General features: G+C 49.4%; 2 long non-coding RNA genes across 5 annotated transcripts in view; one reads left to right on the forward strand and one right to left on the reverse strand.

Annotated features, from left to right (window-relative positions):
* Window positions 1-21,305, forward strand: part of LOC101907357 (uncharacterized) — a 51,602-nt gene extending 30,297 nt beyond the window's left edge. For 2 of the 4 annotated variants that reach the window (XR_009493355.1, XR_009493353.1), the window contains exons 3-5: window positions 1,153-13,747; window positions 13,852-14,934; window positions 15,152-21,305. This is a non-coding gene — a long non-coding RNA (uncharacterized lncRNA). The remainder of the gene's footprint in view (window positions 1-1,152; window positions 13,748-13,851; window positions 14,935-15,151) is intronic. The other 2 variants (XR_009493354.1, XR_001495436.3) reach the window with 2 other exon arrangements.
* LOC132344199 (uncharacterized) lies at window positions 142-1,754 on the reverse strand. Its single transcript, XR_009493356.1, has 2 exons — window positions 1,676-1,754; window positions 142-506 (listed from the first exon to the last, which is right to left on the reverse strand). It is a non-coding gene; the product is annotated as an uncharacterized lncRNA (long non-coding RNA).
* Window positions 21,306-21,840: the final 535 nt, after the last annotated feature.

Raw genomic sequence — 21,840 nt, forward strand, 5'->3', positions numbered from 1 at the left:
ACATTTAAATAATAATGTATTTTTAAAAGGCATAATAGGGTTAGTCAGTGAAAGCCACTCATCTCATGTCATCTGCAGAAGAAATCTAATATGTTTTGGAGTTCATTGGGGAACCAGAGAATACTCAATTTTATGAGAGTATTAAGTTTTTATTGAATTACGTCTTTATTCAAAGCAGTTGGGTTCATCCACTGAAATGGGAAGTTTAATCCAGTGGTCCTTGGGCTAGTAAAATTAAAACCATGATGAGAGTCTTTTGATGAATCAGTGCTTTCAGCAAAGATTGTTGGGTCAGATTGTGGCTATTCCTTGGAGATGATGTTGGCGGTGGCTCTTGACTGCCTCTATAAGTAGCCAAGGCCAGCAGGTCCAGCGCCCTTAAGTGGCCCAAGCATGTTGCAGTGACCAGTGGAAGAGGACACAGGAATACAAAGTCCTGCTTCTTAGGATTTTGCCCCTAGTAGTTGAAATGACCACACTTCTCTGGATTTCAGTTTTGTCATCTTCTAAAATAAAGACATAAAACTATGAAAGATTGGCTAATCTGATGTCAAGCTAGTTACTTAAAACTCTTCAGGGCAGAGTGTGAAAAATAGACACCTCTAAGCACAAATCTGGAAACAACTGTCCGTCACTATAGGGCTGGTGAAATAAGCTGTGGTCGATCCAACCCTAAGGGCCTTTGAAGAAGCATAAAGTGGACCTGCATGTGCGGGTGTGGGAGGATCCCTCAGAAATGTTTGCAAGTGAAAAAAGCAATGTGCAGAGCAACAGGTATGACAGAATTTCCCCTTGTGTAAATAAGAATGCACGTGGTTTACTGAGGGACATATAAGAAACTGTTAACAGTGTTTATCTTTGTAAACTAATAGCTCTGCACGCTTCAAGTAGTATTACTAATAACAATGATCATGTTATCAGTTAAGGGTCAATTTTTGTTGTTGTTTGGTTGGTTTTGTTTTGTGTTTCTTTTTTGCCAGCACTGTGTGGCATATGGGATCTTAGTTCTCCAACCAGGAATTGAACATGGGCCCCCTGCAATGAAAGCACAGAGTCTTAACCACTGGTCAGGAAAGTACTAAGGGTCTATTCTGATGCCTCATTTCCTTTGTCCCCTTCAACCTGTATCTATTAATATGTGATCACAAGCAGCTACCTTGGAGTTATGGGAAGAGCCCTGCATAAACTGTGGACCTGCGTTTAGATCATCTATTGGTGAGTGATCCTGTGCAAATAACTTCCTTTCTCTGGACCTCAGTGTTCTCATCTTTTAAACGGAGTAGCAAGATGAGCAATGAGATGTGAGGGTTCTATTTTAATTTTCACATGGCCTTTATCATCTATCTAGGGAGACATTGACACACAGAAACACACTCGGACAGAAAAACAAGAAAAAACCAGAAAAGATCATGAACGAACCCTCAGCACTTTCTTTGCTAGCACTTTTCTGTGGGGAATAGAGAAGAAATAATTGTCCTGGAGAGAATCTATGATCTTCTGTTTGAAAGAAAACACACGTGCATGAAACAGACAGCGAGTAACATGGGGCCACATAGTAACACACCTGGATTTATTATATAGAGCTCACTTTAAAATATTACTCACCTAGAACTCAAGAAAACCAGGCTCACTGATGAAAGTCAAACCCTACTCCCTTGGCCACACTTAAACTGACCTGTAAAATAAAGGGTGAGTCGGATGACCACTAAGTTCCTTGGCAGTGATAACATCTATGACTCCATGGTCTCTGACAGCAGGTCCAAGCTGAGGAATTGTTTTTCCCTGACACCAGATTCCTGCCTATTCAGTAGAGTCTCCGTTTCCAGTTTAGGGCTTTGACAACCCCGCATAACTCCTGTGTGCAAAATTCCCCGAAGATGAAGCCAACAAGGAGGCCCTCGCTGAGTCAGCCCCATTGTTGCTCTTGGCTCCGCCCTGTCTGCAGTGCATCTGAGGGGACTGAGCTGGGGCCCCAGGTGGCTGTCCCCAGCCCCATCACAAAGGCCCCAGTGAGCGTGGGGACCAGCACAGAACAGGGGCTCCAGGCGGGTCAGACTTGACGCCTGTCTTGACCCCATTGGCAGCCGGAGTCTGATAAAGACGGGATTGAGCTAGGGGTTTCTTCCTGACAGCTTAACGGATGGTGGTAATTAGGGGGCCTGCACGGAGGGTGTGGAGACACACAGACTCCATTGTCGGGAGGCTAAATGCTAGAAAGGTCAAGGCCAAAATGTGGTTATGAAAGAAGCCCAGAGTTTTCCAATATGAGTTTACTGGGCATGACCAAGTACACCCATTTCCTGTGGGTTCCTGACCCAGGACCATCCCCGATGGTGTCTGTACTGGAGCTTTGGTCCTTCAGGTTGAAGCCTCAGAGACCAGCCCCATGAAGGTAGAGGCTGAGCGGTTACCTGTGGAAGGTCTCAGCAAGCCTTGGACTTTCTTTCCTTCTCTGAGAAACCTCTTCCCCAAGACTAATAATCATGCCGATGACAAGAACCAAAACACAAGCATAGATGTCTAAAGTTGCATTTAATCAGTATTTGTTAGGTCTGTTTATGCTTTGTTGTCAAAACGATGATTAATGAACACGGCTTTAAGCCCAAGACACTTTGAGTCTTTTTAGGCCTTTTCTTAGAAGCTGGAAGTCACAGTGTGCCAGCCATAACAACGTCCAACTTAACGATGATCAAAAATACAGTGAGTAATGGCAGTAATGTCCTCATCAAGGAAAACAACAGCTCACGACTTGGACAGAAACCCAGGGAGTCAGCAAAACTCCCAACCGTGGAGGGTTAGAGGCTGGACTTGGCAAGACCCTCACCTGTCTCAGCACTAGTGAGTTCATTTCCTGGTGAAGAGGGTAAAGCAGACACCTCGAAGGAGATTCATTAATCAAAGACTTAGATAATTCCAGGGTTAGAAGGGATTTTGGAGGGTACAGAGTCCAATGCTTAAATTGTGCCTCCAATATTCCTGCCAAGTAGCTGACCCTCCTCTGCTGTAAGGAGGCTGGTGTCAGAAGCTCTTCCTATTTATATAGCCTGTTCCATTTTGGGCAACCACCAGTTTTGAGAACTTTTCCTAATATTGGGCTAAAAGCTGTTTCTTTTTACCTCCCCTGGATCAGATCTAATGTATCCCATGGGGTTACATAGAACACATCTAAGTCCCTGCTCTCTATATAACCAAAACTACCTATTTGATTTGCAGGGCTCAGTGCAAAGTAAAAACCTGGGTGAAAGTGTTAGTCACTCAGTCGTGTCCAACTCTTTTCGACCCCATGGACTGTAGCCCACCAGGCTCATCTGTCCGTGGAGTTCTCCAGGCAAGAATATTGAAGTGCGTTGCCATTTCCTGCTCCAGGGGATCTTCCCCATCCAGGGATGGAACCTAGGTCTCTTGCATTGCAGGCAGATTCTTTACTATCTGAGCCACCAGGGAAATCCGAAAATTTGGGGCCTCCAGTTAAAAATTATTAAGAATTTGAAGGTGGTGCCCACAGAGCATTGAGCCCCACGTGGCTGGATTGGTGAGCACAACTTTGTAACTGTCCTACCTTATTTCTGAAGGACTGAATGTAGCAGAGTGCAAATAGGAGGGGACTTTTCTGCACTTTGTGTTGAATTCTTTCTCAGTTCCCTCTTCCTTCCTGCAGGTCCCATAGAATTTTCAGGTCATTTCCATTCTTTTATCAAACTCTCTTCTGATGGCTCCCTCTGCCTCCCCTGCCAGGCTTAGTACCCAGGGTACTAAGCCCTACCTTGCTGCCCACTCAGATCTTCCTGTCCTTCTCAGGCTTCTTGTTGCATCGGCTTTTTGGGGGTGCAAGGCAGTGGTGGGGTGCACATTCCCTATGTGACAGATGCAGCTATGATGGGGCCTTCTGTGCTGAGGACCCAAGGCTGTCTTTCTTTCTCATGGGGCTTTTCTAGGTTCCTCTGAGCCCCTCCCACTGGGCACGGTCACCGCCACTTTCTGATGTGGGTGTCACCTGCCTTGGCTGCTGCTCACAACACCCTCCCAGCCCACAGCTGGTGGTTCAGCTCGATCCTCTTCTGCTGAGGTTACCCTCCCAGCAACCCCACGTGGGTGGTCCCCTTGGGTAGAGAGGCTTTCAAGCCGCTTCATGGCTGGGCTCTGCCCTGGGATCTGTATTTGGATCTTGAAAATTCTTCTTCTTGTCCAGCCTCTTGTACCACTCAGGTAACTGCAGCTTTCTCTTCATCCTCCCAACACGGCCCTCCCCATCCCCAAGCCAGGGATGGCCTCTTCCCTTCAGACCTTCTTCCACATTCTTTCCTAATCCAAGGGGTGTGTGTCAAAGCCCCTGGGAGCTTCCTTTAAACTTATCTCAGTTGGCCTGAGCAGCAGTTAGGAAGATGCATGCATGCAAAGCATTTTTTTTTTTTAGAGAAACCTCCACCTTTCTTGCTCCCTCCTTAATTCTTAATCTTTCCCATCACCGCCAGAAACTGAGACCATAAGAAATGCCCCACTTTGACAGCCTGTTGCACAAGTAATGCCCTGTGAAGGCCTGGGCTGTTATGGTCTGAGGTGTCCTCCAAAATTCTCAAACCCTAACCCCCTTGCAACCATAAAATTAGAAAATGCTTGCTCCTTGGAAGAAAAGCTATGACCAACCTAGATAGCATATTAAAAAGCAGAGACATTACTTTGCCGACAAAGACCCGTCTAGTCAAAAGCTATGGTTTTTCCGGTAGTCATGTATGGATGTGAGAGCTGGACTATAAAAAAAGCTGAGCGCTGAAAAATTGATGCTTTTGAACTGTGGTGTGGGAGGAGACTCTTGAGAGTCCCTTGGACTGCAAGGAGATCCAACCAGTCTATCGTAAATGAAATCAGTCCTGAATATTCATTGGAAGGACTGAAGCTGAACCCGAAGTTCCAATACTTTGGCCATCTGATGTGACGAACTGACTCCTTGGAAAAGACCCTGATGCTGGGAAAGATTGCAGGCAGGAGGAGAAGGGGATGACAGAGGATGAGATGGTTGGATGGCCTGACCAACTCAGTGGACATGAGCTTAAGCAAGCTCTGGGAGTTGGTGATGGACAGGAAAGCCTGGCATGCTGCAGTGCATGGGGTCACAGAGTCGGACACGACTGAGAGACTGAACTGAACTGAATCCCCTTGTGCTTGTTTGTGTGTGTGTGTGTGTGTGCGCACGCTCAGTTGTTCAGTCATGTCCCACTCTTTGTGATCCATGGACTGTAGTCCACCAGGCTCCTCTGTCCATGGGACTCCCCAGGCAAGAATACTGGAGTGGGTAGCTACTTCCTTCTCCAGAGGATCTTCCCCACCCAGGGATCGAACCTGTGTCTCCTGCATTGGGCCACCTGGGAAGCCAAACATAAGGAAAGGGATTCCAGGGACTAACAGAGCCTGGCAGGCTACAGTCCGTGGGGTTGCAAAGACCTGGACACAACTGAGCACACACGCACTTATGCTTACCAGGTTACCAAAGAAGGAAATGACTCAGGAGCAGCACAGAGAAGAGAGACCTTGCAGGATGTGGGGAGAAAGAGCAGTCCCTCTGAGTGTCCACTCTCTCCAAATTTCTCATAACCCTGTCCTTCTGGGTTTTCTGGAGGCTTCATTATGTAGGTGTGATGGAACAGCCCACTGGCCCTGCCTGCGTGCTCAGTCAGCCCACTGACATCTGGTGATTAAGTTCAATCTCTAGCTCTACCCCATCCCTGGAGTTAGGGTTGGGGGAAGGGCTGAAAAACAAACCTCTAATCACTGGGTTTGTCGTTCCCTACCCCCACCCCCCCAACCAACCCCCATCCAGAGGTCAGAGGTGACCTGGGGCTTTCCAAATGTCACCTCATTAACATAACAAAAGACGCCTTGCTTGCTTTCTTAATAGAAAATTCCGAGAGCTTTAGGAGCTAGCAATGGGGACAAGAACCAAGTACATATTTCATATTATAAATCACAATATTACAGCACCAAAACAGGTGAAATTCAAATAAGGTCTGTAGATTAGTTAAGAGTATTGGATCAAATGATAATATCCTTTCAATCATTTTACCATGATTTTATAAGATTTTCCATGAGGGGATGCTGGGTGAAAGATGTATGGGAACTTGGCATTCTGCAACTTCTCTTTAAGCCCATCATTATTCCACACAGAAGCTTAAAACATAGATTCACTAAGCACCTATTCTGGACTGTTCTCTGGGCCAAGGAGACCCTGGTGAACAAGACCAGATGCTTCTCCTGGAGGTTGGGAGCTTGGTCTGCAGAAGGACAAGTAAGCAGGTCTTTTTAGTAGAGACAGTAAGACAGGACTACAGACACCTCGGGCTTTCCTGGTGGCGCAACAGTAAATAATCTGCATACAGTGCAGGAGTGAAGAAGGAAATGGCAACCCACTCCAGTATTCTTGCCTGGATAATCCCATGGACGGAGGAGCCTGGTGGGTTACAGTCCATGGGGTTGCAAAGAGTTGGACACGACTGAGCAACTTCACTTTCACTTTCACAATGCAGGAGACGTGGGTTCAATCCCTGGGTCGGGAAGATTCCCTGGAGAAGGGCATGGCAACCCACTCCAGTATTCTTGCCTGGGGAATCCCATGGACAGAGGAGCCTGGCAGGCTACATACAGCCTGAGGGGTAGCAAAGAGTCAGACGTGACTTAGCAACTGAGCGACTAACACACACACACAAGACACCATTCCATGAAGAGCAGCACCGAATAGGTGACAGCACACTAGAAGTGACTTCGAAGCTGAACTCGGAAGACTGGAGTTGATCAAATAAAAGACAGGCCCTTGGGAGTTCAATGTGGGGCCGTCCAGGCAGAGGGACAAAATATTCACAGGCGTGTCCTTCGGGAAAGGGCGTCCTGCAGGTGCTGAGGGGCAGGAAGATGGGCATGTGTGGTGGGGCGGGGCGGAGTGGAGGGAGAATGTGAAGGCGAGATGTGTTTATGAGAGAGAAGGTCAGGGGAGCAGGACCCATTCATCAAAGTCCTCAGAAGTCCCTGCGGAGAGTGTGGGCACAGGAAGCACTTGGAGTGTTCCCAGTGGGGCTTTAAAGTGAGATTTGAGATTTGGTAAAAGCTCTGAGGCTGCCAAGGAAGGGGAGGGAAGAGGGCAGAGTCGGAGGAGACAGAGCGGCTGAGAGGTCACGGAGGTGAGAGGACCTGCTGGAGTCAGCAGGTGACCACTGTGTCCATCCCCAGAGAAGCGGAGGGATAGATGGGGTCCTCCTGTGGGTCAAGGTCCTGCTGGACACCCGACACCCAACCTGTACTCTAGGCCTACAGGAAGGGCATGTGAGCACGGGCCTCCCTGTGTCACCCACAGGGGACAGAGGCTCTGGGGTATGTGCACCTAGGTATGTGTGACCCCCAGAGCTCATCCTTCCTTTATGGGAAAATGTCACAGGTAACCTGACATCTCTACAGACGCTGAGCACAGGTCAGCCTCACGAACACACAGAGCAAGGCAGGATGCCTCAGGGAACATGGGGGCAAAGAGTCTGCTCTTCCCAGTCACACACTGTTCTGCTTAGGGATTTAAGGAATGGTTTTAAATGATTTCTCTTTCAGATGTGTACACAGTTCTTTTCCACACTCAGCTGTGCTGCATGTTCAACTTAAACCCCAGTTCAAAGTTTTTCACAAGATGTTCTTGGATTATCCAAACTAAAGAGACCCATAAGGCAGAAATTCAAAACAAATTAGCCTCAAATTATGCAATTTCACATATGCAAGTCAGGGTTAAGCCTACAAATACATTCCAGGGTTGCTCGGAGTCATCCTAACACCTCCCTGATTTTCTAAATGAGGTTCTGGGTATCTGTCTTCAAGTCATCTCTCTGAGCTTTGATGACTCACTTCCATCCTCATCCACAAAGAAACCTCTCTTTCCCTCTGGCCATTTAATCCTCCCCTTCCAGGCTACATCACTTTCCAGATCTTTCCATCACTCATCCTTCTGTAGGCCCTTAGCTGTCTCTCTTGATAAAGATGCCCTCATGGCCCCCACGGCTCTCCACGATCCGCTCAGCCTCAGAAAGGAATACACTTCTCATAGAACGACCTGCATCGACGCTTAGGGGTGCATTCATCTCCCAGAGCCTGCCCATGACAGACCCTGCTGAAGGAGATCTGTGTTCTGCCCAGGGTAGCATCTATTCTTACCCACTTAGTCTTCCTGAGAATACGGGGCTCTGGCCTTCCCCAACCCCAAACACAGACAGTAACAATGAGTTCCTTTGGGGCCATGCCACTTAAGAAGAGAAAGACTTGGAGAGCATGTTAATTCTTGTAACTGAGATATGTATCATTGCCAGGCTCTTTGGGGTATTTCAGCCAGACCTCAGTGCTGAGGTGAGGGTAGGAGTTCTCAGGCCAGTCATTTGGAAGCAGGACAAAACCAGACTTTATCTGAGAGTCTGAGAATATCCCAGGGAGGAGGAGAACCCTGTCTTCATCCAAAGGAAGAGATTTTTAGGGTTTTTGTTGTTGTTGTTTGTTTGTTTTTTTGTCTGTGCCTCACAGGGATCATAGTCCCCCAATCAGGTATCAAGCCTCTGCAGAGTCTAAACCACCAGACCCCCAGGGAAGTCCCTGCAGGAAGAGATTGTCCTCAGTGAAGAGTTCAGGTACCATGTTAGCAGAAAGTGGAAGACTCTGCAGGAGGCTCCTGCTTGGGAGGCAGACCTTGAGGATTTTCTGCCACTTCCATGTAGTTTGGCACCGGTGGGCACGTTTGGGGAATGTTCGACGTGTACTGATGAATAAAGTGTGGTTTTATCAAGGCACACATTTATGTACTCAGATGTAAGTAAGATAAGAGTCCTGCCTTTGAAGCGTTTACACTCTATCAGAGAGAAACACATTTTAGTAGCAAACGAAGGACCGCTGTACAGCTCTAACCAAGGTGGCTGCATCATGTAAGCCTGCCATGATAACACAGAGGAAACAGCATGCCTGCTCCAGGGCCATGAGCAACTTCCAGAAGGAATTTTAAAAGTATGCTGACACCGTTGCCAGAGGCAAGGTGACAGGTGAGGTGTGGGAGAGGGTGTGGCACGCAGGGGTGGGTGACCAGCCGGCCTGGGAAAGGGGGCTGAGGGGATCTTCTGCAGCTGGGATGGACCCAGGTGGCAAGCAGGGACCATCCGGGGAGGGACACAAGCAGGGGATACGTTGGTCCCTCCCATTTTCATGATAACCATCTGTTCTCTGCATCAGTGTTCTTTCTTTTTAGGTCCCTTTTCCCCTGGGCTTTGTTTATTTTAGACTTTTTATAGTGAGAGAGTCAAGATTTGCTTTTGGTAACAAATTACACCTCATTTGCTCTTGTAGACAAACGCAGTGCTTTGGAGAAGGCCTTAAGGGGAAGAGAGAATTGAGCTGCGTTGGTGTTCCTTCTCTCTTTCCTTCTCTTGATTCCTCCTTCTCCCAGTCTGCACCTCCTCCTTGAGACCCCAGGACCTTCCACCTAACAGGTCTTCTGAAGAGCAGTGGAGGAGCCCATCTGATCCGGAAAATTTTGTTCCTGATTCTGGAAGCAGCAATACAAGGATTTGCCAAAAGGGCACGGAGCAAGTCGGTTAAGAATCTCAAGAGGGAGGTATCAGAATCCTGCTAATCATGACAGTGTTTTGCTTTCTGAAGTCCAAGTGCTTCACCCACATTAGCTAATCTCCTGTGGCAGGAGGTGCGATTACACCCAGCCTGGAGTTTATTTTCAAAGCCATCAGGCCACAAAAATTCCACTGGTCACAGCATTTACAGTGGCTCCTTTTCAGTGTCGAGTTCCCACCCCTTCCTCTTAAAAAGCCTCAGAATTGGTGGAAATACATCTGTCTCCTCTCTCTTTAAAAACTAAACGTGAGGGTTGGGAGAAGAGGGTTTCTCGTCCATGTACCACTTCCCATTTAAAAGACATCTGGGCTGTCCTTGCAGATGCTTATCCCATCACTTTGGCGATCACTCCACAAGGTCAAGTGGAGCTTAGGGCAGATGAGAAATGGAACAGCAGAGAGTCTCAGAAGTTGTGCCCAAGAGCACGTGGGGGAGCTGAGATTCGACTCTCGAGAACTCTCAGAGCAAACGACTGGCCACTTAGCCTCTACAGGGGTGGCTGCTTCTGTCTGAAACATGGAAGGAGTGGGCTCTATGGACAGCCTGTAGGTCCCTGACAGCGGGGAGCTGGAGAGCGCCCATCAGGGCACCCTCAGCACAAGACCTGGCACACGGATAGACTCATTGCATAATCCTTTACGTGCGTGTTGTACGCGCAAGCGAAGTGGCTTCAGTCGTATATGACTCTTTCAACCCCGTGGGCTGTAGCCTCCCAGGCTCCTCTGTCCATGGGATTCTCCAGGCAACAATACTGCAGTGGGTTTCCATGCCCTCCTCCAAGGAATCTTCCTGACTTAGGGATCAAACCTGTGTCTCTTAGGGCTCCTTCATTGGCAGGCGGGTTCTTCACCTGGGAAGCCCGCATATTCCTTTACTGCATTAATGAGTCTGTAGGTGGAAGGAATCAGGCTACAGACCAAGGATTCTAACTCTTCAACATGCAAAAATATGAACCGGGACAATGTGGTCCATAGATTATCCCCTTCACATCCCCTCTGGTCATGGGTTTCTTAGGACCCCAGTGCCCTCTTTACTCCCCACAGCCGTGGTACCCTGACAAAGCTTCTGTTTTCCAGGAAATGGCTGGTATTCCCATTTTCCTATTCGTTTTTTATTTAACACAGATTTGCCAGAGAGTAAGAGTAAGTGAAAGTTATGTGTTTTAGTGTCAAACACCCCTGATTGCCATTCCTGGCTGTCACTTATTACCTGTGTCATCTCAGGAAAATCGTTTAATGACTCAGAGCCTGCTCTTTCTCTGCAAAACAAGGACAGCACAGAATACCTCACAAAAGTGCTGTGTGGAGACTGGAGAGATGGGGTCCCCTGCTCATCACAGTCACTCGGGGACTCGGGCTAAGGCTGGCAGGTTGCCGAGTCAAAAGGGAAAGAGAGTGCCCATGTCTCTCATTGGAACTTTAAGTGGGTAACAGATCCACTTAGGTGTGATAGGCTAGGACCAGTCACATGGTATCACCCACCCACCCACCACCAAGCATCTGGGAAGAACCCTTCTCATGGGTGCCAGGAAAGCAGAGAGCCAGAAATAGAAGCCAATCAGTGCAGCGTGCAAAGCGGCAGGTGCTCTGATGGGCGTGCTATAAGGACTGCATCCACACCAGCTCTATTTCACTTTGGCTCTCATATATAAAATGTTGTATATGTATTGTTTAGTATATTCAGGAGTGTTCATGGCTGAAAATTCATTGAGGTATTGTAATCTCCCTTTCAGAAGTACCCACAGTTTAAGTGAAGATTTGTTGGGGATGTGATATTAAACCTCAAGGAACAAATCTCTCCAAGAAGTGGAAAGATTCAGAGAGCGTCCAGAGGAGGCAGGGTCTGGCCAGGTTTGGGTGTGCGAGTGGTATCTAAGCACGGGGCACAGAGCACCCCAGGTCTTTGCTTCCACCCTGTGGATTGATTTGCTATTTGCTCGTCTGTTATTCATCGACTGTTTACTGAATGCTCTAATGTGCCGGGCACCAGGGCTCTGGCACTGAGGACCATAGAGCCTGCCTTCAGACACTGCACTTTAGAGAAGAAGACACAAGAATGGCAAGTAAGTGGTGGTAACTGTTATCTGTGAAGAAGCAGAGAAACGGGTATCGGACATGCAGGGGTTCACAGGGTGGGAGTGTGCGCAGCCACGCTCTGTCTGGGGTGCAGAGGACAGAGAAGAAATCGAGGGAGCAGGTCCTTGGAGACCTGGGTGAAGAGCACCCCTGACGGAGGGGCTTCAGGACCGGGGGGAGCACCGTGGTGGAGAGAACAAGAACTGGGGGCGAGGTATAGGAGCTTCGTTGGTTCTGCTACGGATTTGCGCTGGTTTGGGGGCCAGATGACTAAACAATGTGATTGTGGGGATGGGCTAGGGGCTGGAGTGCCTGGCTTTGAACCAGCTCAGCCCCTTACAGATAGATGAGCCAGCAAGAGTCAGTTAGCCCCTCCAAGCTTCCATCATGCCACCTTTAAATATGGGGAAGAACTCATCCTTCATGCCCTCTTTGGGAGGATTGCTGCTGCTGCTGCTAAGTCGCTTCAGTCGTGTCTGACTCTGTGCGACCCCATAGACGGCAGCCCACAAGGCCCTGCCGATCCTGGGATTCTTAAATGAGTTAATTTACGCAGAGCACTGAAAACAGGGCGGAACCACCTCTGAGGAGCCCAAGCTGACAGTAGCAATTTCTATGAGAGCAAGTTGCTTCTCCTCTATGGGGTCCACGCCCTTCCCCACCCTGCCCACTGCGACTTTGTCCAACACAGGGCTTGTCCTTTTTGTTCCTGAGTCCTGAGCCCATCTGGTCCTACAGTATGGCTTTAATTTATGTTAGGTAAATGCATGGAAAATCGAGGAAGCTGTGGGCAGAGAGAATGAATGACTTCCTTCCAGGCCTCCCAGCAAAGCATCTGTGCAGTGAGAACCCGAACCCGAGAACCCAGTTCCTCATCTGGAGCTTTCCACCAACTCAGGCTCATAGGGCCTGGCTGTGCTTGTGGGGCGGGGAAGCTGCATGTGGTGGGTCATGGCAGCATCTCCTTGGGGATTGCCCTCCCCACGCAGGGACGCCACTTGCCCAGACAGGGTGCTGCCCACCTGCCCAGTGGGGATCGCTCCCTGCTGGTGGCTGAGCTAACAGTGCCACCTGCTGGCCTCGAGGCCCTGGCTATGGCCTGACTCCGGAGGTCTCGGGCTACCTCTGGTGGGCGTTCAGAAGTAGCGCAAATGTGGCTTGGCTATTCCCAGGGCACGATGAACCATGATGTCCCTGGGCTCTTTGCCATCTTTGATGTTTGCATTATGCTGTGGGCCCACGCTGGAACCAAGCCTAGAAAGCAAGGCTTCATAACAGCTTAGGAGGCAGGAGACCAGAGACACGGGATGGAACAAGATCTCAGGCCCAGGGAACACAGCATGCTCCCTGGTGACAGAAGGCCCCTCAGAGTGGCACACAGCCTTGGGAAAGGTGGTAATGCTAAGAACTGTAAAGAATGATGGATAGGAGCTGGGAAGTGAAAAGAGGAGGAGGGAAAGGAAGGGGTGCTTGTCTGACTCCTCCTCCAGGACTGAAATCACTGACGGGATATTGGAGAACAGCAGGCGCAGTGTAGACGGCCTCTCCCCAGGGGAAGGTCCGCAGCAGTCACCCTTGTCTGAGCTGTTCAGGAGACACTCAGCCCTGGGTCTCCCCTCCTGGCCATCATGTCATTGACTGTCACTGATGGCTCTGGCTGGGGCTCAGCCTCGACTCCCAAGTCAGCCATACTAGAATCTCCAAGAGGCTTGAGAAGGCCAACCCAGCTTGAAAAATACTTCCCTGAAAGGCTTATTTTGTTTTGGGGCAGGTCTCATGCCAATCTGCCCTGCCAAGAAATGATTGCTGTTGAACTGTTGGTTTTCATTGCTGTCAAACATAATTTTACATGCAGAGCAAGATTGGGGAGTCACCCTCCAGGGCCAGCTGGGAGAGAAGGCTTTGATAGGCTGGGAGTTTCTTAGAAGCCTCTAGAGAATTTCTTTAAAAGGAACATCAAGAATGGCTGATGTCTGATGAGCAGAGCAGGTGCACCCCTTACTGCAGAACTGAGTGGGTTGCGTCCATCTAAAATACCCACGGTGAGATTCCACAGGTGTCTGGGGAGAAGGGCAGACGGAGGGTGGAGTCCCAGGCACAACTTAGCTTTTGGCTTACGCTTGCATTTCTTCTATTCCAATTGCAGACAATCTTGCAGGGTCCTGCCGGACACACAAAAGTGGGGAAGAATGCAGAAACAAGACTGAAGGCAGGAGGAGAAGGGGTAACAGGGGATGAATGGTTGGATGGCATCACCAACTCAATGGATATGAGTTTGAGCAAGCTCTGGGAGATGGGGAAGGACAGAGAAGTCTGGTGTGCTGCAGTCTGTAGGGTCGCAGAGAGTCGGACACAACCGAGTGACTCAACAACAACAAAGCTTACTGAAGGGACTCTGGGCAGTACAGAGGCTTGCTTTTCAGTCAACATACCTGGAGGCAATAGGAGGTGAAATTTGATGCTGCTGGCCTTGTTCTCTTGTCTGTTTTGTTTTTCATCTTAGTAAAAATTATTTGCATGCAAAACCAGTAGAAAATTGACAGGTCAGAATCTGTTCAGAAGAGTTGTCATGTCAGACCCTGTTTTAGAAAGAGCTGATGGCTGGAAGTCAAAGACACTGATTTTATGAGTGTTCACTGCAGCCCTTCTCCCGCCCTGGGACTCAGTTTCCTACTGTATACATTTGGGGATTGACCAGCTTTCAAAGACCTTTATAGTTCTTATGCTCTTTGGTTCTTTAAAAGGAAGCCTTAGATCATTTGGGGGTTGATTACCCATCACACTAAGAGATAATTTATATCGGTTCTTACTTTACAAAGAAACATTCATCTGCTCATGCATTTTCTCACCCATTTGTTCAGTGAGGAGTACCTATAGCATTCCATCACTGCTATGGGCCAGCACGCAGGACTAGTTGGGGAGAAAGCCAGGTCTTGGCCCTCCTGGAGCTTGCAGTCTTATGGGAGTCAGTCACACACAACAAAAAATTGAAACATTTGCAGTGTCACGAAGTAATCTATTGTGTGAGCTAATGCAATGACTGTCAGTTGGTAGTAAGTGCTAAGAACAACACAGCAGGATGGGATTATGTGGTAAAGACAGCTATTTTCCAGCCCGCCTGCTCAGGAAAGTCCTGTCTGAGAAGAGAAGACGGCATTTGGCGAGAGAAACAATGGACAAGGGAATGAGCCCTGGACATGCCAGCAGACAAACGGGCCAGAGGCCTGATGTGAGCACGGGGTCCCTGGCGGAGGTGGGGAGGCTGTGGGGGGAGATGAGGCTGATCCCTGGATCTCACCTCAGGATTCCACGCCAGGTGTGATGGGCTGCCATTGGTGCATTCTTCAGAGTCAGTGTTGTGAGCACCTTGCGTGGCACTGGGGGCACTGAGAGATAAAATACAGCCTGCGCGGGGAAGGGCCTCAAAGCTGGCCTCGTGCCCGCAGGTGGTGGTAAAAGACAGTGGCAGGAGATGCGTGGGATGGAAGCAGCCACTCAAGACAGGAGCACCTCTGGGACCTGGAGGCCAGGCTTCCTACACCTTGCCCGGCAGAAGGCGCGGCTCCTGGACTACGAAGAGGCTCGAGGGGACATCCGGAGGGAGTTTGCAGGGGCTGAAGTGGGAGTAGGGGCAATGGCTTGGCTGCCGCTGCAGTTCTCACAGAGGAGGTGGGGAGCGAGGCTGGCCGAGCACAGGGCCCAGGCACCCTCTGCCCCCGGCTGCTCTGGAAGGGCTGCTCCTCAACCCAGGAGATCACCAGGCCCAAGGGGCCACACTCTGCTGCCTTCTCTTGCACACGAGCAGTGGGTGGTCCCCCTTGAGGCCTAGTCCTCACCAAGAAAGGGGTGGTTCCTCGTTGACCCCCAGGCCCCACCTGCCCTGCGGGTGACGCCATCACACCGGGGCCCCGCTAATGAAAGAGAGGGGCTCAGCTCGGCCGTGAGCCATGTCTTCCATCGTGTGACTGGCTGCTCGCCGCCCTCCAATCCAACCTTCCAGAAACTCAAGGGCCTCCCACCAGGGTCCACCTGTCTGCAAACCGACGTGATTGTCCCCAAGTGAGCCTGTGGCACCTCGGCCTGTGCTCCCCGTCTGCTCTCGGTGGGAGGCTCACAGACCCCAGTTTACTGGGCACAGATTGGAGCTCAGGCCCTCTGTCCACCGAGAGCTGGGATGTGCCACGCTGCCCGGGGCCCGGGACCAGCCGCCTGAGCTGGGCCTGCCAGCACCACCGTCTGCGAGATGAAGTCTCTCCATTTCGGGACTGTGACATAGTTCCATCAGACCTGGATTCCAGGCTGAGATCAGGGTGGCAGCAGAGAAACCTGAGCTGTGGGGAGACATTCTCAGGCTCGAAACTCACAAACCCGGGAGGGAAAGGCACTTGATCAGAAAACAACACCATTCGGGTTATTTTAATGCCCCGGATTTGCGCTGCCCTTTCAGTGGAGCCCCTTCTGTCGCGGGGCTCTGCTGCCAAGTGACCCTGGGGCAGGTGACGTTCACTTGTTTTTCACTGAAGAACAAGGTCATGTCTGGCTCCCGAGCTGTGGTTCTGTCTGTGGTTTTCGAGCACACGCCGTCCGCTAGGACAGAGGCACACACTGGGATCTGAGGTTTTGCGGCTGCCGGCCTTTGTGGCTGCCGGCCTGGTGTGAGCAGGCGGAGAACGCTCTTCCCTCCTCCAGGACAACTCCCCTAAAGGTCTCCCCGTCTCAGGCCCTGTGGTGCTGAACACCATCTGGGCAAGTTCGCGGACCACTTGAACTTGCAACTAAGGGGAAGGGATGGTGGTCCCCTACTCGGGGAGCCCACCCCAGTCTTCCTCATAGAATATCAAATGTGGAGTCAAGGATAAGAAATATCACCTGTTTAAGGTTTACATGTAATCTTAAGTTGATGTCCGCATTGATTGATCAAAAAGACAATTAGACTAGGGACAGCCAATCGGTCCACAAAGACTGGTAAGCTGATACAGGAGAAAAATTTAGGGACTAAAGAGAAAGCAATTTTTGAGTTGCATAAGAAAGGAAAAATGCCAGAGATATGAAGTCTTTTTAAACCTTTTTTCCCCTGTTATTATTTACTTGGTTTTGTTTTTAAGGAAAGGGCTTCAGAAATAAACACGGGGAAGGAATTGGGTGAGGCAAACAACTGGTTCAGGCTGCTTGCTATGAGCAAGACTAGATGAGGAAAATTCCTGTCACATCTAGCAAGACTAGATGAGGAAAATTCTGTAGCGGGAAACCGCTACAGAAACCCTAATCTTACACAACTCTCAGGTCTGTCCACCCCAGCATAGGGCATTCCTCCAGAGTGCAGGCCTACTGAGACACAAGCTCTGGCCTCGCTCCTCTCCAGACTGCTGCAGGGAAGAGCACAGCCCCGCACTTCAGGCCACAGACACTACTGCCATCTCCATACACACATACTTACTGCCCCCTTCTCTCTCCAGACAGCTCTCGCCTGGCCAGTAAATGCCACGTGCCACTCACAAGCCATCTGCACAAGGCACTGTGCGAGGGGATGACTTATGTCTCCAGCATTAGGACAACAGCTTCTTCTATCTCGTCCAAACAGAATGCTGGAAAGGAAACACTCGGGTCCTCACCCTTATGCAGGATGTAGGAAGTGCAGGGAACAGATCTGGTATTAATTACCCAGGGTTCTACCCTGAGTAAGTGGTTAATCCCGAAGAGGTTTACACTGAAGGCTGCCCAATCCGCCCCGGGGTGGATACACACCAGACTGGCTCCTGAGACTGCCCCACATCATGTGTCGTGCACATGTGCACTGGCCCAGGGGCAGACTTGGTTCCACAGCAGACGGGGGCCCCCTTCCATGGGCCTGCTCTGAGATAGCACGTGACCCAAGCTCTAGGTTGTCTAGGGTTTCCTCCTTTCCCTGAAATGCGTCATTGTTTAATCCTCAGACTGAACTTCCTCCTTCACCTGCTGTTGCCCTCTTTCAAGTCATGGCCTAGAGGCTCCTACTGGGGCCCAGAAACAGCAGGCGACTTTATCCCCCAGGGCCGACACGCTGACCTGCAGCTACTCCGGACGTCTTAGATTCCTGAGTTTTCATTCTGATGGCAGCTGCCCAGTTTTGATTTGTGCTTGGGCTCACAGTCACAGCAGTGAATGTGGCGGGGAAGACAGCAAACACCTGTGAGAGTGACGCGGCATTTCCGTACTCCTTTTCTTGTGGTTATTATTGCATCTCTGAAGGGTCTTCCTTGCAGCATCTTAGACGTGACTTAAACTATCAGAGAAGGTATGAAATAAAAAATTTTAGGTCTGGGACCAAAGGATTTCCAGAAAGCAAATGGAAGAGAAAGCTGTTTGTCCTCACCATAATTGCACTCCTGATGAATTTGCATCTGGGACAGGAAGCAGTTGAGGCTATTACTTGCAGGCAAATTTTTGTCTTCCAATCCCAGTAAGGTAAAGAGCAGGTGAAGGTGGAGGACTTGGAATGGAGACAGGGTATGCTGGGTGTTTCTGTGGCTGGCTAATCTTAAAAACCACTTTCAAATCAGGACCAATTTTCCTGAAGAAGCACATTGCTTTAGAACCTTATCGGCCTACACACTTGGACTGCAAACAGTACTGTTATAAAGCTGTGTGGGTTTTGGCACAGGAAATAGGAAAATAAACTTCTTTCGTGCGATACTTGCTTTAGAATGAAGATGTAAGGTCCTAAAAGTGAAAATTTGCTTCCCCCTCATTCCTATTTTGTCCCCAGCAAATTCTTCTTTCATTCAACTTATTCACATATTCTGCCTCCTAAAAGTTGATGAGTACAATGTCCTTAATTGAGTGAGCATCAGTGACTATTGTGCACCAGGCAGACAGGAGGGTTGAGGAGGCACCAGCGTGTAACAGGAGCAGAAAAGGAATGACGCTCCTTGACCTCAAAGAATTGTAACCTGTCGCTGAAGACCCCACATCTTTGCACATTGATCTGAGAGGCAGTGTAGGTAACTCTGAGTTATCCAATCAGATAAAGCTTCGAGGAGGTGGCATGTGAATCAGCTCTCACGATGGAAGGTGCCCACCTGTGCAGAGCTGGAGTAAGGAAGGGAACACACCTGAGCAAAGAGCATGTGACAGAGGACGGAAGTAGGCAAGAGCAGAGCACAGGCCCCTAGACTTCTGAGAGACCATCTCCACAACACATTCTGTCCCCGAGTAAAAGCGCTACCACCCACCCTGTCCACACAGTTCTCCCAGAGACACACGGAGCCCTGATGAGAGGGACCCTCACTTTTCTCTAAAGAACCTGGCTTGCCACCCCTGGGTTGACTTGGGACTCCCCATGTCTTTGTAAAGGACAAAAACTCCAAAGAAAGGGTTGCTTTTTTTTCTTAATAAGGTCTGTCCTCCCTAACAGCAAGATTTGAGATGAAACGCAGACATTTTGCTAAATCAAGGCTCATCTTTTTGATAGCAATGAGTGGCAGAATGGTTCTTTATCAAGGAGCATAGGCAAAAGGTCTGATGCCCCGGGCTGATGGATCACCATGCAATGCTACCAGGCACAGAGAAATCACAGCTTCTGTGTTCATGTGAGTGCCTTTATCTGCAATCTCAGACTTTTGTGTTTGTCTATCTTGGTCTTCACCCTCATGGATTAATCCAAGTATCTGGCCGGCTTGATTGCCACTCTCTCTTGTTGCAGCCATGAAATTAAAAGACGCTTACTCCTTGGAAGAAAAGTTATGTCCAACCTAGATAGCATATTCAAAAGCAGAGACATCACTTTGCCAACAAAGGTCCGTCTAGTCAAGGCTATGGTTTTTCCTGTGGTCATGTATGGATGTGAGAGTTGGACTGTGAAGAAGGCTGAGTGCCGAAGAATTGATGCTTTTGAACTGTGGTGTTGGAGAAGACTCTTGAGAGTCCCTTGGACTGCAAGGAGATCCAACCAGTCCATTCTGAAGGAGATCAGCCCTGGGATTTCTTTGGAAGGAATGATGCTGAAGCTGAAACTCCAGTACTTTGGCCACCTCATGTGAAGAGTTGACTCATTAGAAAAGACTCTGATGATGGGAGGGATTGGGGGCAGGAGGAGAAGGGGACGACAGAGGATGAGATGGCAGGATGGCATCACTGACTCGATGGAGTCTGGGTGAACTCCGGGAGTTGGTGATGGACAGGGAGACCTGGCGTGCTGCGATTCATGGGGTCACAGAGTCGGACACGACTGAGCGACTGAACTGAACTTGCTCATAATAATAGAGTGTAACAGTAACATGGAACACACAGGGAAGAAAGGAAAAGTCAAAAGTATGCACATGGCCATATAAAAAATAAACAACAAGGAGGACTGTAGCCCACCAGGCTCTTCTGTCCATGGAATTGTTCAGGTAAAAATACTGGACTGGGTTGCCATTTCCTCCTCCAGGTTATCTTCCCAACTCAGGGATCGAACCTGGTCTCCTGAATTGTAGGCAGATGCTTTACCATCTGAGCCACCAGAGAAGCCCTTACTGTATAGCACAGGGAACTGTATTATCTTGTAATAAACTATAATGAAAAGAATCAAAACCTTAAAAATGGATGTATTCATATAACCAGATCATTCTGCTGTACAGCTGAAAGTAGTAATATTGTTAACCAGCTATACTTCAATCTAAAAAATGTCAAAGTGTGGACTGCTTACGTAAAAGCTGCAGATTTACCTTCTTAATCCTTATAACACTTCAGTGTTAAAATTAGTCTGCATCTCCTAAACACTGACCAGTGACAGAGAGCCCTATTTGGGATTAGAATAAGTAGACAAGGTCACTTATGGTTTTCTAAGTTTGATTCTATTATTTTCTTTCATTTTCCCCCTCCCAACCCTCTACATCCTAGAAATGGTATGCTAGTGACTCATACAGAAGCGCTTGTAGGTAAGGTTTGAAGGATCAAGATGTGCGGAGAAATTAGATTTTGTCGTGTTGGTGAAGACATCAGAGCTAGTAGTTTTCTGTATCCTGTCACATTTGTTTTCGTTTCCAAAAAAGCCGAGTTCAAAAGTACTTTCAGACCAGAGACAGGTGAGAAGCGAGAGGGACGTGGCAGGAGGGCTCAGCGAGACTGAGACAGGTGCAGGGCGTCTGTCCAGGTGACTCTCGGTGCCCACACCTCCTCCACTGCATTGAGCTTGCCCTGCCTCCAACCCTGTTGCTGGTCACAGCAGGAAAAAGGTGTGACGATCCACATTTGCTTCTGACTGGATATTCTTCTGGGTTTGTTTTTCTGCCACCACCTTTAAACCAGACCCTGCCACCTTTGCTAAGTATCAGGCAAGTCTGAGGGTCTAGACATGTTTGGGGTGCCTCCCCTCACTGGCTGTCTCCTGAGAGACACTGTTTTGTGTGAAGCACACCCTCACCCTTTACACCACAGTGAGGCAGGTTTGCTGTCTGGAATTCACCCTGCAGTGGTTTCGTTCTCTGTCCACAAAGGCAGTGTCAGCGGGCACTGCCCTGTGATTTTTGGCTCTCCCGGCGGAAACAGAGCTGCTAAGTTATGGCAGAGCCTGCCCAGCTGGGCTCCCACGCCCACAGCATCGTACTTTCCCTTCCTCCCAGGTTCCCATTGTCATCTGTATCTAGCAGGGCTGGCTCACCTTCCTCCCTCATCCTAAGGAAACACACCTTCCTGCTCCGGAGCACAGGAAGACGAGAAGCAGCAGGTTCCAAGGAGGCTCCCCAAGACTGGCATCTCCGCTGCTCCCCCGACACAAGGGAGCAGGGAAGCCATGCCACCGACATGGCACAGCAGGGCCAGCTGTTACACCTGAGCTCTTTCTGTGCTCAAAAGGGCGGTAACCTTTCTGTCCCCTTTTCTAAGAAATCAGTCTCCGTGAAGGTGAGCTTCCCAACGTATCTTCATCCTCTGCCAAGAGGCAGAGCGAGGATTCCGATTGGGGTTTTACCACCTGAAGTTCACTACACTCCACAGAGCCTGAAGCCACTGTATATGTCAGCAGTGGGGATGGGCTGGGAGCACTCAAGGGGTCAGAATGACGCAGGCAGGAGTCAAGTCTCCAGAGGCAGGACCAAGCAGGGCTGATTGTGTGCGTGATCAAGGCCCAGGACTGCTGATGAATGCTCCCCAGATTCTTTCATGACCCCCACCACGC

The sequence above is a fragment of the Bos taurus genome, chromosome 29 (genome assembly GCF_002263795.3).
Source record: "Bos taurus isolate L1 Dominette 01449 registration number 42190680 breed Hereford chromosome 29, ARS-UCD2.0, whole genome shotgun sequence".
Taxonomy (NCBI): domain Eukaryota; kingdom Metazoa; phylum Chordata; class Mammalia; order Artiodactyla; family Bovidae; genus Bos; species Bos taurus.